The 17,767-nt window shown below is 36.7% G+C and overlaps 1 protein-coding gene across 5 annotated transcripts in view; it reads right to left on the bottom strand.

The window, feature by feature from the left end:
* rbm47 (RNA binding motif protein 47) overlaps positions 1-17,767 on the bottom strand; it is a 30,136-nt gene that overhangs the window by 10,487 nt on the left and 1,882 nt on the right. The window contains exon 1 of one of the 5 annotated variants that reach the window (XM_053479676.1): positions 9,412-9,550. The exons of 3 other annotated variants lie outside the window; for them this stretch is intronic. The gene's annotated coding sequence lies outside the window, so the exon portion shown is untranslated. Of the gene's footprint in view, positions 1-1,064; positions 1,181-9,411; positions 9,551-17,767 lie in introns of those variants that run through there. One more of the 5 variants, XM_053479675.1, reaches the window with a different exon arrangement.

The following is a 17,767-nucleotide window of genomic DNA, read 5'->3' as shown; positions in this document are numbered from 1 at the left end:
TTAGATTGCATAAAAATAACTGTGAATGTTTACTGAACAATGAACGCTGTCTATAGAGATATCGATTTTATGTTTTACAACATCAAAGCACTGTATTAAACTTAAGGTGTCACTTTGATGTTTGGTAACAATTTTCTGTTACGTACAGGTAGCGCTCAGGATAATGTGTGAGCTAATTATGTACAGTAGCATGTTGAAATAAGCTAGCTAGCTATTACATGCATAATTTAAAACTCCACTACTACTTCACCTTCAACTCAAGTGAATTATTCCCACAGTAGCAGTACTTTCTCCTGTTGATGCCCCACTCGTAAAACACTTTCATAAATCAACAGAGTGCTAATATAATCAAAGTGCTTCTCTTGGCCCGTTCACACTACACACAGACACACATTCACAAAACATAACACACACAAAAAAAATCTTAAATCCTGTTCTCAAATTAAAGCCGTCTAATAACACCAGCTAATCCGCATAGACCTGCATTGTTCGGAACGGAAAAAAATCCCCCAAAGTACCCAAATCCCTTGGTCTGGATTTCTCCTGACACAGCAGCAGAAAATAGAAAATTTGTACAAAGGTCAAGGTGAACTTTCCAAATTCCCACTATTAGTCAGTCAGATGATTTCTGTCACTGAAAAGAATTCACGCAGTTCAGCAGGTTGGTATTAATGTCAGTTTTAGTATTTGTTTAAAGTGTTTGCTGAGATTTATCAGCGAGCTAGACGCTGACGCCTCTGTTGAGCGTGAGGACGTTAGGCTGCTTAGTAATAGTACCATGGTTATACAAACACAAGTGGGCTGACCCAACGGCCCACACATATCTTAACATGGAATGAACACAAGATACATGTTAAAACACAGTGCTCATTCTCGCACACACACTTACTTCTCCACACACCTACTTCTCCATGGTCATGCCAGAACAATAAAGTATAAAAGGCAACGGTGTAAAGGTTAGCAATAAGTAATCATTTCAGGTTTACAAGATTTCATCCACTCATACATATATCTTGCTCCCTAACACACACACACACACACACACACACACACAAAATATGTACCTGCAAGTTTCATCGTCTGCTCCGAGAGGTGCACTGTAAAAGCATGTGACTGCCTGCGTGTGATGACTGAATAATAGACAAGTCAGCAGAACTAACCCAAAGCTCATACACACACTTCCTCCTCCACACAAACACACACACACACACATAGATACAAAAGCAGTATCTTGGCCCAAGGCCAGGCAGAAACAGGAAGAGTAAAGGGACTGACCAATCACGAGACAACTGATGGATAGACAAGTCAGAATCCCCGTTCCTACTGGGCTGAAGACGTCGCTCAAAATGTCTTGTGACATAAAAAAGGTTTTTACTCAGAATAATTGACTTAACTGTTAAATTGTATTGTGAGTATTGATAATATTTGTCATTAAAATTTTTTTTTTAAATAAAACTCATTCTATGTGAGCGTTTGTGTGTGTGAGTACATAAGTGTGTGTGTGTGTGTGTGTGTGTGTTCCTGGAAGAATGAATTACAATTCAGCAGATCTGAGGAGGTCGAAGAAAAGAAGAGGTTGTGCACTGGAAGGATGTGCAGGGTGTGTGTGTGTGTGTGTGTGTGTGTGTGTGAGCACACACATATTTGTTGGTATTTTCTGGAAGTGAAACTGTTACAGTCCATGTTCCGTTAAGATGTGGTAGGAACAGCTGGAAGTGAAAGACAGAGAGACAGAAAGGCAGAGAGAGAGAGACAGAAAGGCAGAGAGAGAGACAGAAAGGCAGAGAGAGAGAGAAAGATAGAGAGAGAGAAAGAGAGAGAGAGAAAGAGAGAGAAACCTGAAGCAGCAGCAGGTGGATGATTAACTTCCACACAAATCACTGCCTATTTGCACATGAACACACACACACACATATTTGTCATACTACACTTGCAAGGACCTTCGACTGACAGAATTTTTATTAATGCAGCTAATTAATGTAAGGCTACACCTAGAGTAAAATACATTTGAACACTTTAAATCTTCAACCTCAGTACGAAAAATGACACATTTTGGCTAGAAAGAGTTTGACTTATGGGGACCGGGCTTTAAATGTCTCTAGGAACTACAGCAATACTAGGAGATAATAACAGAACCTAAACTTGTTTTACAGACATTAAACATTTCCAAGAAAAACACGAAGGAATAATAATAAAAAGAAGAAGAAAAAGAAAACACAGTCTGCTTGGTGGGGACCAACAGAATGTCGCCACCAGGATAGGAGGAATATCTAAGAGTTCTGACCTTGTGGGAACATTCGGTCCCCACCAAGATATAAAATGCATACAGACAAACAAGACAGAGAGAGAGAGACAGAGAGAGTGCATTCTTGAAGGAAATATTTATTCAGACTCCAGGTCCCCACTAAGCACCTCCCCACCTCATAGGATGACAAAGGCAATATTTTACTGCCTCATGTATGTGCAGCGCTCAGGATTTGTATCTGAATCATGTGAGGTGTCATGACGCTGGTACTCGTTATTGCTTTACTGCCCTGCCTTTAAAGGATAATTAACTTGAGAGTGAGCGATCCACTCTGTGAGGAGTTAATGAGTTTATAACCGTGTGCAATGACTGATACAACGAGCTGATCTTTGACTCTCTGCAGATGAAACAGATACGAGACACGGACTCTCTCTCACACACACACACACACACACACACACACACACATAAATCCGTCACCTCTGACTAAATAAAATTTTTTTTCAGATTAAGGACAAAATTGTATGGGCTTTTTTCCGAATGAAATAAATTATAAAATGAATAATGTAAAGAGATTGAGAGTGTGAACTGGTCTATTCTATACAGTTTCGTTTAAAAAAAAAAAGAGAAATGAAAGTGCAGAGCAATGCTGACCTCCAGCTCTAAAGCCCTGATAGGATACAAACACACACCGTCAGACACTGCAGTCTCTAATACTGAGACACTCAGGGTCACACTAATCACAACAACACACTCGCATCACTTATCATTCACACGAATCAAAATACAAATGTCACATGACTTATTTCAACTTATTCTTGCTATTTTGAACTACTGACATACCAAACACACACACACACACACACACACACACACACACACAAACACAGTGGATAAAAAGTAATCATAGAAAGCATTGACATTTCTCACGCGCATGTGTATGTAGTGTGTGTGTGTGTGTGTGTGTGTGTAGAATTTTTCCATTCATTACAGTGAAGATAACGCAGAGAGCAAGACAGCGAGAGAAACAGAGAGAGAGAGTGAGAGAGAGACACACACACACACACATACAGGACACACAAACATATATGTGTGTGTGTGTGTGTGTGAATATAATGCCCTTGTCATACTTGTACTGAACAAACACACACAGTGTATAGAGTAACTAAGAGGGCAAAAGAAAAATTGTGTGCACACACAGACACAGGCAAACACATATACGCCAACACACGCACACACACACACATCAGTGCACACGGCAAAGACAAGAAGGGGAGGGGGGGTGAAGGATGTGGCGGGCTTTCAGGATCAAAGGGCGGCAGAGAGAAAGACAGGCAGAGAAAGAAAGAAATAGAGAGACATTATGAGACAGAAACAAGGACACAAGACAAACCAAAGTCTGAGAGAGAACTAAAAGAGACACAACCAGCGAGACAGCGCCAGACAAACAGGAAGACTGACAGATGGACAGGGAATGAGAAACGAAGGTCAAAGTTTAGGACACTGTAATCTGTGATCTTTAATCTGTACAGTGATAAAAGAACGGCTCCTTCATGTTAACAATGAGTGTTTTAAAGCTGCCATGTGGACCATGTTGGTGACACACACACACACACACACACACACACTTTTACTTCACTTCTCTCCATTCAGAACCAGGGATGTGTGTACAGGTTAAAGTTTGCAGGCACCTTCGACCTCATGATCGTGTTAACATTCAAGCCGAGTTATCTCTCTACTTATTAAAGGAACTCTGTCTTTTACGACGTGTGATAACACTAATCTAGGTGTCCACATGAGATCGGGTCACGCAAGACTTCTAGGAAACGAGGCCTCATTCTCCACATCTGTTTAAAAGGCTGTATTTTTTCAGCTGTGGTCCCATGAAGGAGGAGAAGTACAGCTTGCGTAGCTCTTACATTACTTCTCTATGTCAGTGTGAGACTTTGTTCAAAGAGGGACTTTGCTGGTGTCTTCACTGACATAAGACTCAGAGGGCAGCGTTCTGATTGCTCTATAGCGCCATGGTTGGCAAGGCCTATTTCAAAGGTGGCAGCTGCCACCCTGAACTCACACTGTGAGACTCGTAGGTGCTACTAGTACATACACATACAGGAAGTAGTTATCATGCACTGCGTACGTACGATAGGCAATCTTTTTACAACATCAGGAGGTATGTGAAAATACTGATCAACCAGACCAAAATAAAGTCTAGCATACGACCGTTGTGTACATGTCATGTACTGTAAGAGAAAACCAAACCGCTAGCTAGACTTCGCCTGAGCACAACAAGTTGCTCGCTATTTTTCGTCCAGGACACAAAGACAATGTGCTTTATTAGAAACTTTGTTGCTAACAATACTACCAGTCCTATAAGGAAATACCAAACTCATTCCATTTAACATACTTAACTAGCAAACTAGCTAACTTACAAGTAAACCAGTTAAGTAAACTCCAAACATTATAAATCTGTTATAATATACATAAATATTAATCCATTAATTTCCGTCTAGTGGTAAAAGCTTGACTGGTACATAGTGCCTTTTGTTCGGGTTTCTACTCTCTAACCTACATCCTACCAATCTTTTTTTTGGCTCAAAAACTAACTAACACTAGCCACTTTTTAAGCTTTGCACCTTTATCTAACCTGAACATTAACTAGCATTCTGGCTAGTCATCAAAATTTACCAAACGTTCCCTTTTGCAGCAAATTATATAGTGATCCAGCAACAGCAAGATGGGAGAAATATACATTGCGTGTACAGTATGTTTTTATATATATTAACCTTTTAAGCAATTTGCATTTACAGGAGCTCTTCTATTGAATCGGAATACACAGGCCAGCCTTTGCTCCCTACATGCACCAGTGAGCCTTGGCCACCCATGACCCTGTCGCTGGTCCACTGGTTTTCTTTTCTTGGCCAACTTTTGGTAGGTCCAGACCACTGCAGACCGGAAACATCCCTCAAGCAAGAACTGCAGTTTTCAAGTTCCTCTACCCATCACAATATCATATGCAATGCCGTATCTTATTACAACGGCACCTGGAAGTGGGTGGAATATATATTATTAAGCAGCAAGTCAATCTCTTTTTTCCTGAAGTCAATGCATTGGAATACAAAAGTGTAAGGTTTTTGGTGACCTTGATAAAGGCCAAATTGTGATGGCTAGACAACTGGGTCAGAAAGTTCAAAACTGCAGGCCTTGTGGGATGTTCCAGGTCTGCAGTGGTCAGGCCCTACCAAAAGTAATCCAAGCAAGGGAAACCGGTAAACTGGCAACGTGGTCATGGGTGGCCAAGGCTCACTGATGCACATGGGGAGTGAAGGCTGACTGACCTGTGTAGTCTGAGCCAACAGAAGAGCTCAAATTGCTGAAAAGGTTAATCCTGGTTGTGATAGAAAGGTGTCAGAACAGTGCATTACTGTTTTGGTGGGCACATTTTAGGCAAGCTTTTCATAATATTTGGCACTAATTCTACTAGACTTCCTTTTTTAAATGTAAGTAAATGTATTTTATTGACCATGTAAACTGCTTTGTTTTAAAGATCGGATTTCCCCCAGGTCTAATCTCCTCTATTATTTCACTTCCAATGGGTTTCATCTAAAATGCATCATAATGTTTTACTTAAATGTCTGAAGTCTATTACTGTCATTTGCTAAAAAAAAAAAAAAAAAAAACTTTGAAATTGTTGTCAAAAATGAAAATAGTTGTATTAAATTTAAAAAGAAAAATCAAAGCATTTTTGTTTTTTGCTGGTAGACTTCTTACTGTAAGTTTTCGAAATCTACAGGTTTTTCTCTAGCTAGACTTCGCCTGAGCACAACACTAGCTAACAACTTAGCTATTTTTTGCTTGCTATTTTGTCAAGGACACAAAGACAATGTGCTTTATTAGAAACTTTGTTGCTAACAATACAACCACTCCTACAGTACAATTATATACAGTACTATTATATAAGGAAATAACAAACTCATTCAATTCCATTTATTAACACTTATCCATCTTTTAATTTTGATTCATACTGTACATATTCACATTTCATACAAACTTCAATAATTAATTTATGGTTGTGTAAAGCTGCTTTGCGACAATGTCAATTGTTAAAAGCGCTATACAAAAAAAATTTGAATTTACTAGCAAACTAGCTAACTAGCGCTGCCGCTAATAATCTGTTAATAATAATAATAATAATCTGTAATATACTATTAATTCATATTTCCTTCTAGCTATAAAAGCTTGACTGGTACACGGTTGTACAATTATAAAACCTTTTGTTTAACTACAGTTTTTTCGAAACAAAAATCTTTTTCTATGTCAAGCATTTTAAAGCGTGCATAAGCAAAAAAAAAAAACTATCCTACAGTGCAACTTCATTATTTATTTCATTGTGCAGACAAAAATCACATTTAGTCACACAGTTTTGGACAGATTTATAAAGTAAATAAGACCTCCATGCCGTTTTGGTGATGGAGACTGTATTTATATAAGTTATTTCAGGCACTCTGATACAAGACAGAGTTTAACAGTAAGATTTTTTTCCCCCCTAGATGCTATCAACATTCCAATAAATGTTCTAGCACAAAATCCTATAAATCATCAACTACTCACAGTACCAGACGAAGTAACAGCAATAGAAACCTTCGGCTGTGCAAGTAAATGAGGAAGGAGGAAATACAAAATTCAAGAAAAAATAAAGCCTGTTTAAAGCCGAGTGAAAGTGTAGGTACGCACACACACCTGTCTTCCCAGCACATACCTGCCACACACACATTCCTCGGACTTGGTCAAGCCAAGAGGAGAGAGAGATGATCTGATTGGCTGGGGGCAGAAAAAGCGTCTTCACCTGAATCAAAGTGAAAGTGACGCACTGTTTTGAAAACTTTAATTGTTTCATAAGTAATTCAACTCATAGGAAGTGTCCTGGACATGACCCATTTCACTGACTAGGCTAAGTCAAACAAAGCTCGCACTACTCGGTACTCCTGACCATGCCAGAACTTCTGTAAAATGCTTTGTGTGCAGTAGGTTCCAAAGGTCTAACCTTTCTACCAAGGACGTTTTTTTTTAAAAGGAAACATGGTTTACATTATATATATATTTTAAGTTGCAAAACATCTTTTTTTTCTTTTTGCAAAAGCTCTAACACTGGAGACTTCCAGTCCATACATATAACTTTGGAGTTAACATCGATCAAGCGTTCCTGACCTTCTATCATCCAGTATGTCCTTATCAGTCATATTTATACAATCATCTCGTCAGCAATTTAATACACATCTATGATGTATTGCTTAAACTCTTTCGAACCCTGGATAAACCTATTTTAATCCTATATTTGTTTACAACATGAACTTCCCTTTCAATAACCAGTTCTTTATCGAACCTTTTCCGAAAATTTGCATTGCTTTCCAGGAGTGCAGGACTCACAGATTTCCCACAAATGTAAGGTTAATAAATCACAACTGTCAGCCCCAAAGATAGTATCTATAGATAGATATTTTATTTTGGCACATGGTAAGAAAAAAAATGGCCAAGGGAATCTTGGTATATTTGGCAAATGGTGAATTAGGCTACATGGTAAAAAAAGATCAGATGGAGTAATGGGTATCAAAAGGGAAGTGAATGTTGTCAGAATAAACAAAAATAGGATTGAAAATTGTTAAAAGCACATATAATATTTATTTGCGTAAATCTGTTTAAATATCCTTGTGCTCAGGCTGACAAAATTAATAAGATATAAACACATTATTTTTACTGCTTTGATAATAAATATGCATATAACATGTTTTTTTTCTAATATGTTATTGTTTTTATAGTCACATCTTAAATTTTTAACAAAATTAAAGAATTGTTGTTTTTGGTAAAAAAAATATTTATGAATCTATTTTTTGTAAGGAGCCTCATTTTTGTAATGATGTGAAGTTTTGCAATGTAGCTGTTTCAGGGAATTTTCCCCAACAAACATAGGTATAAGTGGATGAAACGATCAAAGAATATTGTTCTATATTTAAAAAAAAATGCATTGTCTTTTTTCCCCCTCTGTATTCTTTTCCAAATGGTTGAGATGTCATTTCATGGTAAAAGTATTAAATTATTTTAAAATCTCCTACTAACCCCCCCCCACACACACACACACAAAAAGGTACATTTCTGTGTTTTGGTGCAAGAGAAAAAAAATTTTGGACTTTATAGCCAATTTATTTCTCATAGTATGCTAAAGTGCACATGTTAAGCCATACTACAGCAACACCTAGTAATTTTTCAGCATATCATATCATACCTCAACCGAGTGGTAGAGATGGCTTAATCAGGTTACATTCAACACATTTTCAGAACGATATACTGTAGTGAATACGATATACTTTGTGCTCTACCAAAAACTTGGGGGTAAGTAGTAAAAGGAATCAATCACAAACTGTTATGGGATAAGAGGAATAAAGAAAACACTTTATCCTGTTATAAAAAGATTATCAGCTTAGGGGGGTAAAAGAACCTCCACGTCATGTTAATGTAAAACTTACCAATTAAATAACATAGGATGTGGCCATGTTGGAAAAAATGTGGGATTGAAATCTCCGCCTCTTTATCTTTGCAAATTTAGTTCACAAAAGCATGATGGGTAATCACAGGACACAGGGTTCTTTTTTTTTGTTTCCAATTTTTTTTTACCATTTTTTGGTAATCAAACTATTAACGTCCAGCTCTCAATACACTTTTTGTTGAATCATATAATACCCTGGAAGTCTGTGATAACGTGCATGCACGCACTCTGGGCCCACCCTGTCAGTAAACATGGGAGGCAAAAGCTGTAGAGTCCAAAGACCAAGAAGGAAAAACCTCACATATATGTACTCATGCACTCATACACATTATCTCTCTTTTTCTCACACATACACTCTCTCTCTCTCTCTCTCTCTCTCTCACACACACACACACACACACACACATATACACACAGGTCGCCAACCTTAGCAACTTAAGCACCACCAGTTGTCCTGTACATGAAGGTTAAGGAAGGATACACAAACATTATTGTAGTTACAAAACCAGAACACACACACACACACACGCACTCACTAACTGGAAATGCCTGAGGTTATGTCAACTGCATCCTTCCATATAAACAATTTGACACACCACTAGAAAAAATAATTGTGACACTGTACCTGCCTCCTCAGGTGCACCTGTGTGTCCACTTAATGCTGTGTGTGTGTGTGTGTGTTGTGCTGCCACCTCAAACACAAGCACACCCTCTTGATCTCTAGCCTCCTCACCTGATTGTTCTCTCTCTCTCTCTCTCTCTCTCTCTCTCAACACACACGGACACACTGGTACGGCTGGTAAGTCGTTGGAGTGGAGTGTGTGTAGGAGGCGGTGAAGTGTTTGCTCAATCCTTGTGCGGGGTGGGGCAAAGAAAAGGTGCCCCCTCCTACCTACTGTAGTGCACTCTCCTTCCAGGATTTTGAGAGAACAAAGTTCTTGGGTGTGACAGGAGAGATAAAGCAAGAGAACAAGTGAAATAGAGTGTGTGTCTGTGTGTGTGTGTGTGGCAGAGAGAGAGAGAGAGATTGCAGTGAAAGTTGTAATAAATACAGATGCTCAACAGTATATTTGACTATTATGAAAAGCAAACCATTTTTCATAGTTCATTTATTTTGCACTAGAACAGCGTCAATTTATCAACAAAAAAAAAACTTGACATGTGAACAAAAACAGTGCAAATTCTTTTATTATTGAATACTTTTATTATTATCAACAGTACTAACTTATTCCTATGTCATAGCTGAGTAACTCATAATTCTACACAATGCACTTCCTATTTATTTAGATACACTATCACATATCATCCATGAAATGATTCCTGTTAAATCACAACACTGTATAGCCAGAGGGGATTTTCTAATATTAGCACTGTTTCCTCAATATGACTTCTTAGTCGTGTTCGGTTACTCGAACACACTATTAACACACACTCGGCTTCCCTCTGCTAGCACACTTCACTCGGCTCGTCAAAACTTGAAAACGGTTAGATAATTAACTTAATCACGACATTCAGAACAAACTAAGGCTGTGCTTAATTAAGAGCATTTAATTTGTTATTTACCTGTGTGCTGTTGAAAGCCTAAATTAGATTGATTAGTAGGTTGAAATATTTGCTATAACAGCACCTTAGATTGCATTTACAGTACTTAATTACAACTATAAAAAAGAGTAGCTGGTGAAGGAACGTTTATACTGCCATACTCGTAGAGAAAGGATATGATGCACTATAAAAAAAAAAATTATTATACGCAAATTTGTACAAAAACCCAAAAATCTTTGTTCGCCTTGTCACATTAAGAGCACAGGTAACAGGTACTATGGATAACCCGCATTTTTATAAAGGGCCACTATGCATGGAATTTGTCATGTGATTATGTCCAACTGACATGTCTTGGTATCAAAAAGTGAGAAAAACATTCCGATTGTGCATTTGGTCTTCACACTATCATGCCTCATTTAGACAATGCTAGCAAAGAGAGGGCCATCGGAATACTTCAACTTGGTGCAACACAAGCAAACGCCGCCAGATGTTTTGGATTTGCCAAGAATACAGCCAGTTCCTGCTGCTGGTATTCCAGAATTTCACTGCAGTGCGACTTGCTTGATGATCGAGCAGTCAGTGCTGTTAGCCAACGTTATTGTCAACGTTATTATGCTGACCACACACACAGATTTTTTTTCTTATATTTTTGACAGGGATCGTTTATGTAAGAAACTAAAATTATTCATCTATAAGTGAATAATGTAAGTGATAATAAGACTACTAACCGGTTTTGTGGATGTTCTACAACATCAACTATAATTATAAATGGATGAAAAGTAAATGTTTTACTATTAAAACATTACTATTATTTACCGATCACATCTACAAACCTGTCTGTGTTACTGTCTCTAATGCTGCTGGATTTCTAAAATTTCCTTCAAGATCAATAAAGCATTTATCTATCTATCTATCTATCTATCTATCTATCTATCTATACTTTTGCATTTGTATGTGCTGGCAAGTCGCTAAAGTTGGGGAGAAAAAAAAACTTGTGGGGATATGGGAAGGGGGGGGGGGGCTTGGAACACACCATCTTCCTGTAATAAGAATATTATGAGCACTTTGTTGCTCATAATATTCTTATTACAGGAAGATGAAATTCTTGCAATACATTTTAACAGAGTTCAAGATGTAAAAACAGGCAGCAAAACAAAATCTCAACAATGAGATAAAGGAGAAAATGTGTATTTAAGTATGTACACTTGGAAAACAACAACTGAGTTCTTATAGTTCAGAATGTGTGTCTTCAGCTAAACAGCCGAAACGGTTTTTGCCGAGTCATTCGAGAGTCATATGATGATGGTCAGTCTTGGTTACACATTCAACTTTTACCTAAATAGTTACTTATTGCGTGTGTGTATGCGTTTTTGTGTGTTAGAAAAAAAAAATGTAAAAACAAAAAAAAAAAAAGTAGAGTGCTTAAAGAAAGGACATTTAAAGTAAGGACTAACAGGAAATTATAAAGGTCAAATTGAGTTCCTGTTCCAGGTCATTGGCTGATCATGTTGACCCCAAGTGGCCGGTCAGAACTAAATGGGTAAGCACACATGCACACACACTTACGCACATATGCACCGAAGCCCTGCTGAAAACGCAACTCTGGAAACATCTACCTCTCGAGCTGAACCTTGAAATGAAGAAAATCCTGCGGGTTAATCTTCAAATTGCTATGGCAACATCATAAAACCTCACCATGAGTATTATGGGTAAGCCATAAAACTAGGCTAGCTTGACTAAAGTGTAAACAAACCTTAATGAGGAGCAAAGTCTGCTTTTAAAAATGGTATAATCAGTGTTGTATTTCTAGAAAAGTTGCATACACACATGATTGAACAAATATACGGCATATTCCTTAATGGTTGGGATTTTAGGTAATGGACTAATGTGAAAAATTTAATACTCAGAATAATAATAATAATAATAATATTAATAATAATAGTAAAGTACTTTAATGTACATTTTACTTTCCGAGAGCTGTGTGTGCTTCGGGTTTGTATTACTACAGATATACAGTAGTATTATAGTACAAATTAAATGATTTGAATGCAATGATTATATTTCTGGTTGCATTAAACCCTGAGTTTTTTTTTTTTTTTAATGTTTATTATTGTCAGTAAGGATTACCGAGTGGTTGTTAATTACTGGCCCAAGTAAAAGTTGAACTTTTCAGAAGATGAAATAAATGTTTTTTTTTTTGTTTTTTTTTTTAACGTATAAATACATTTGATTAAAGTTACTTAAAGTAAGAACATTCAACAAAAGCATTGAAAATGAAATACCTATTATAGTAAGTGAAGGGAAATAAGCATATTTTCACCAAGAATTGGGAAACATTAGCTAAGGTTGACTAAGATTATCAGCTTCATTCTAATCCTGTTAAATGCTAGCTACAGTAGCATGATTCTAGCTCTGTACACAAAAAATGATTCAAGTATCAACATGTTTTAAATTTAGGGTGCACTTTCCACTCAAGTAAAACATGTTAGTGGACAAAAAGAAATAATTTTAAAAATTATTTAAAAAAATGACATGTTTACGTTAAACTTCTTAAGTAGAATTAAGTACATTTACAGTACAAACCTAATATAGTTTAGTTAAAATCAACACAATATCAGAATGTTACTGCTACATAATGCTACTTTCTCCTGACAATCCTGGCTGCTTTGTCTTAGGTCTACTTTAGATAAAATAATTTAAGAAAAAAAATTTTTTTATTTGTTCTGATTTATAATAAACTCACAATTTTAACCTGTTAATTTGAATTATTTGTTTTTGAAGACAATTATAAAAATGTCAGTTTGTTAAATACACCAAAGAAAAAAAGAATTTTAGTTTATGTCACATGTATATTGTTCAAATACTGTATATAAGAAATTCATATTTAACTATGCTGATTTGGAAGAAATTAATTATAATGTTAATTTACTGATGTAGTGTTTATAGTCGATAGTAAAAGTGGTAGAAAGAAATCTTAAGTAAAATACAGATTCTTAAAAGTCTGAATTAAGTTCAGAGAGTATTTGTACTTTGCTACTTCACACCTCAGATCTCGGTCACATTGTGCTTATCTACTGTATAAACAAAAGAATGACTAAAAGGTGGAATGGTATGATAGCACGTGTAACTTGTGCAGAATAAAAGAACTCAGTTATTGGAGGAAAAAAAACACGACCTTTATTCCTCTATATAACCCCCTACTACACTAATGCACTTAACAAGTGTTTCACATGTTCACAACAAGGTATAAAGTTTTCTCAGTGCACCAGAAGAGACATTACCGGACTTCCTTCATCTGAAACATCTGAAACGCTGGCCTCCCAGGAACACTTTAATGTCCCGAACATTTAAAATGCCTTGGAGCAGAGACACACTAATCATCCTAGTAACAAAAACACGTGAAATGAAATGAAACTTATCTCTGCTTCCCAAATTGCATGCTTGTTCTTTAACTGTATATTCATATTTAAAGGGATGTGCCGCACCCGGAAAGTTCTTCTATGTGATGCCATTAATTGTAATGAAATAGTGCTACATTAAGGTCATAAATATTTTAGATATCCATATTACTGTACACTGTTATAGCAGCGCACAGGCCCGCCCTCATAATGAATGAATGAACTGCACTGCTGGACAATCAGAGAAAGATGAACCATAGAGTAGGATGTAGGACAAAGTGTGTGTATTTGTGTGTGTGTGTGTGTGTGTGTGTGTATACAGTATGTGGTGCCTCCAGGTTTTGTCAGACTCTGCATTATTTAAAGTAGGAAACTGGAAAATCTGGTCCAACTCCAACCTTAACTGTCTGCTATACTAGAAGAACTATTAAGAACACTCTCTCACTCACACACACACACACACACACACACACACACACATATACATTAGTGTCACTTGATTACAGCAAGTCAGGAAAAATGTCTGAAGCTGCAGTAGAACCTGTTGAGTCAAGGTCATCTGATGTGTGTGTGTGTGTGTGTATGTGTGTGTGTGTGTGTGTGTGCGCGCTTGTTGTTCTGCATGTTTCTATGTCACTGTGTGGTGGTGTTCCTGTATGTATTTGTAAATGTAGGTGTGTTTATTTGTATTTATCCTTGTGTGTCTTTTTCTATGTATATAGCCCTGTGTCACTGTGTGTGTCTGTGTATTTATGTGTATATGTAAATGTGTGTCTTTTTGTGATGGAGAGAGAAAGAGAGAGAGAGAAAGAGGGAGTCAGTTAAAAAAGAGTATGTTTTTCATTGTTGCAGTTTAAAGGCTCCCTGTGTTCTTGGGTTTTTTTCATACATAAAACATTTGACACATCTGAAATTCACAAACACACACATACACACACACATACCCACACACACACACGAGTGACAACGGGAAAGCAACTAAACATTAAAGAAATTAAAATTATTTACATTATACTGGATCATTTATTATAAATGTGATTTAATATAATAACTTCTTTATTAAAAATAATAAAATTGTAAATAAAATTTTTTTTGTTGTTTGTTTAATATTTAGGCTGAAAATGTGTGTTTCAGTCCTCCTCACTTGGAGGACCGAGTGTGTACATTGTTAAGATCATGTGCAGACACATTATTGAAAAATCTTACTTGGATTTAAGTAATGAGCTTAAGTTAAGTAAATAACTGGGACCTGAAGAGCTCGACTTAACTCCAGTAGTGTGATTGCAGTGTTTCCATTTAACACTAAGACTTTTTCTGTTTATGTACTGTTCATTCCACTTGACTCATATCCTGGTATGGTTTTTCCCTTAAAGGGATATTTTTTTTTTCATGTCTGTCTTACATCAAAAGTGAGTTGGTATCTTTTAAAGTTATGTAAAATATTGTGATTAAGAAAACTTTCAAATTTCTTATGTATTTAGTTATTTATTCAACACCAGGGTGTGTACTGTATATATTTTTGACCGATACTGTATATGAGATGCATGAGAGATTCATGTTTCAGCCGTTCGTGGTTCCTCTAGTCATGTGCAAAATAAACAAAACCAAGTAAGAAACAAATTGGAAGAAGTATTAAAACACTGAAATATGAAACTTGTGGAATATTTTACAAATCACATGTTCAACAGGAAGTAGCAACCATGTGAATTTCCTAAGGATCACACGGAGAAGAAAAGTCAAGTCTCTTGGTTATGTGCTTAGTTTTAGTCATATTGACTGACAAGATCATTTTAAAAGAAAAACGTATGTAAAGTAAATTACGAAAAGTTAATTATGAATTAAGTAAAATTAGGTATAAAAGTAAGTTTCTAGCTATACACGGGTCTAAGCTGGAGTTTCCTTTTGGCTCAGTAAGTTGTGTGGAAACCAAACCAAAGTGTGAAACCAAGTAGCAAAAGTATCATTTTTATATTTGATTCAGACTCAACAACTGTAACCATTCCCTAAGTGGACAAATGCCTGGTTTTAAATTTCACCGCATGCATGCTACATAAAGGTAGAATTTCTTTTAGGGGCGCTTTCATGTTTACACACCAGGGTTCAATTCAAACAGACTAAATCCTGCATATGTGATAGGACTCTTTTAGCTAAAAGGAAGACATGGTGGTTTGCAAATTTGCTTGTAATCTGAATCGTGATGATATTGCACAACTGTGGTGAATAAGCTGCAACATTTATCATCTGTCAGCTGACTGAACCTACCACAGATAAGTTATATGTAACATGGGTATATTTATATAGATTTGTATTAGAATATAGATAATTAAATAGCCAAAAAAGGTCAAATATCTTGAATATAGGCAAAGTTATTTGTGAAAAATTATTTTACTATGTATTCGTCTGTTTAAAAAAAAAATACAATAATATTAAATTCACTTCTAAATACTTTTTCTGATTCATTCATTCATCTCCTTTACTGTTTATAACGTGTACAGAATCACAGGGAGCCTGGAGCCTATCTCAGGAGACGAGGCGGGGTACACACCCAATCCATCACAGGACACACACAAACAGACACACACACACAACACACAAACACACACACACACAACACACAAACACACAATCCTTCACATCCTACAGGCAACTTGGGAAGGCCAATCAACCTAATCTGCATGTCTTTGGAGAAAAACGGGAGAAAACCGAAGTACCTGGAGGTACACCACTGCACCACTGTGCTGTCTTATTTGTCCTGGGTTTAAGCTTAAAATAATGTGTATTATATATATATGATAATAACAATAAAACCATTTAAAGCTGTAAATAATAATTATGCTTACAAATAAGCATACAAATAAGCATGATTTTCTTATATTTGATGTATAATAATCTTGTACTAAAAATTCTAGCCACATTTTATTCTATTTGTGATACCTTGACTTACTTTTTAATTAAATAGTTTTACATTTTTTTTGCAGTGTATTCCAAGTGTGAATAAGTTGCTATTTGTGTTGCACTGATATTACTTTGTATGTGAAGTAAGGATAAAAAAAAAAATCTATTTAAAAAAAACCTTTTAAACATAGCTACGTTTTTCTTCACAACTGCCCATGTGCATATTTCAGATTTTTAACTTACATTTACATTTAGTCATTTGGCAGACGCTCTTATCCAGAGCGACTTACATTTTTATCTCATTATACATCTGAGCAGTTGAGGGTTAAGGGCCTTGCTCAAGGGCCCAACAGTGGCAACTTGGTGGTTGTGGGGTTTGAACCTGGGATCTTCCGAACCGTAGTCCAATGCCTTAACCACTGAGCTACCCCTGGCCCCTAACTTAAAACACATTCCCCTCCCCCCACCCCCCCATTTCAGAAGGCACATGGTCACCAGGAAGTTATGACTATCATATAAATTCCCTTAAGATCACATGACGAAGAAAGAAACATTTTGTGTTCCTTATTTTTAGGGAGGTTGTGGTATCCATCAATGAGGTCACTTCGAAAATAGAATGTTTACACAAATTAGAGACTGGAAGTGGGTGATTAAATTTGCAAAGTTGTGTTTTTTATGGAAATCATTAAAAAGACTAAAAAATTAGAGGAATATGTGTGTGTGTGTGTGTGTGTGTATGTGCATGCATGTGTGCCCAAAATTGAAACTCAATCAGCTCCTCCCCTAATAACTCACCACCAATCAAACTCCATCTCTTTCAAACACACACACACACACACACACACACACTACATACCTGCAATCTCTCTTCACAATGAATGCATTCTTCCCCTGAACTGGAGGTGTGTGTGTGTGTGTGTGTGTGTGTGTGTGTGTGTGTGTGTGTGTGTGTGTTTGAAAGAGATGGAGAAAGAGACGGTGATGGGAAGAAAAGCAGAAGGGAAAGAGAAGAGATCCTGTTTCTGTCTTGCTGTCTCCCACACAAATGCATGTACGCACACACTTACACTACACACACACACACACACACACAGCCGTCCAGATGTCTGTCAGGGTTAAAGTCATGCTGAGGAGGTCACATGACCA

Source organism: Clarias gariepinus, chromosome 20 (genome assembly GCF_024256425.1).
Source record: "Clarias gariepinus isolate MV-2021 ecotype Netherlands chromosome 20, CGAR_prim_01v2, whole genome shotgun sequence".
NCBI classification, from domain to species: domain Eukaryota; kingdom Metazoa; phylum Chordata; class Actinopteri; order Siluriformes; family Clariidae; genus Clarias; species Clarias gariepinus.
This window is presented reverse-complemented; position numbering and strand designations above follow the sequence as displayed.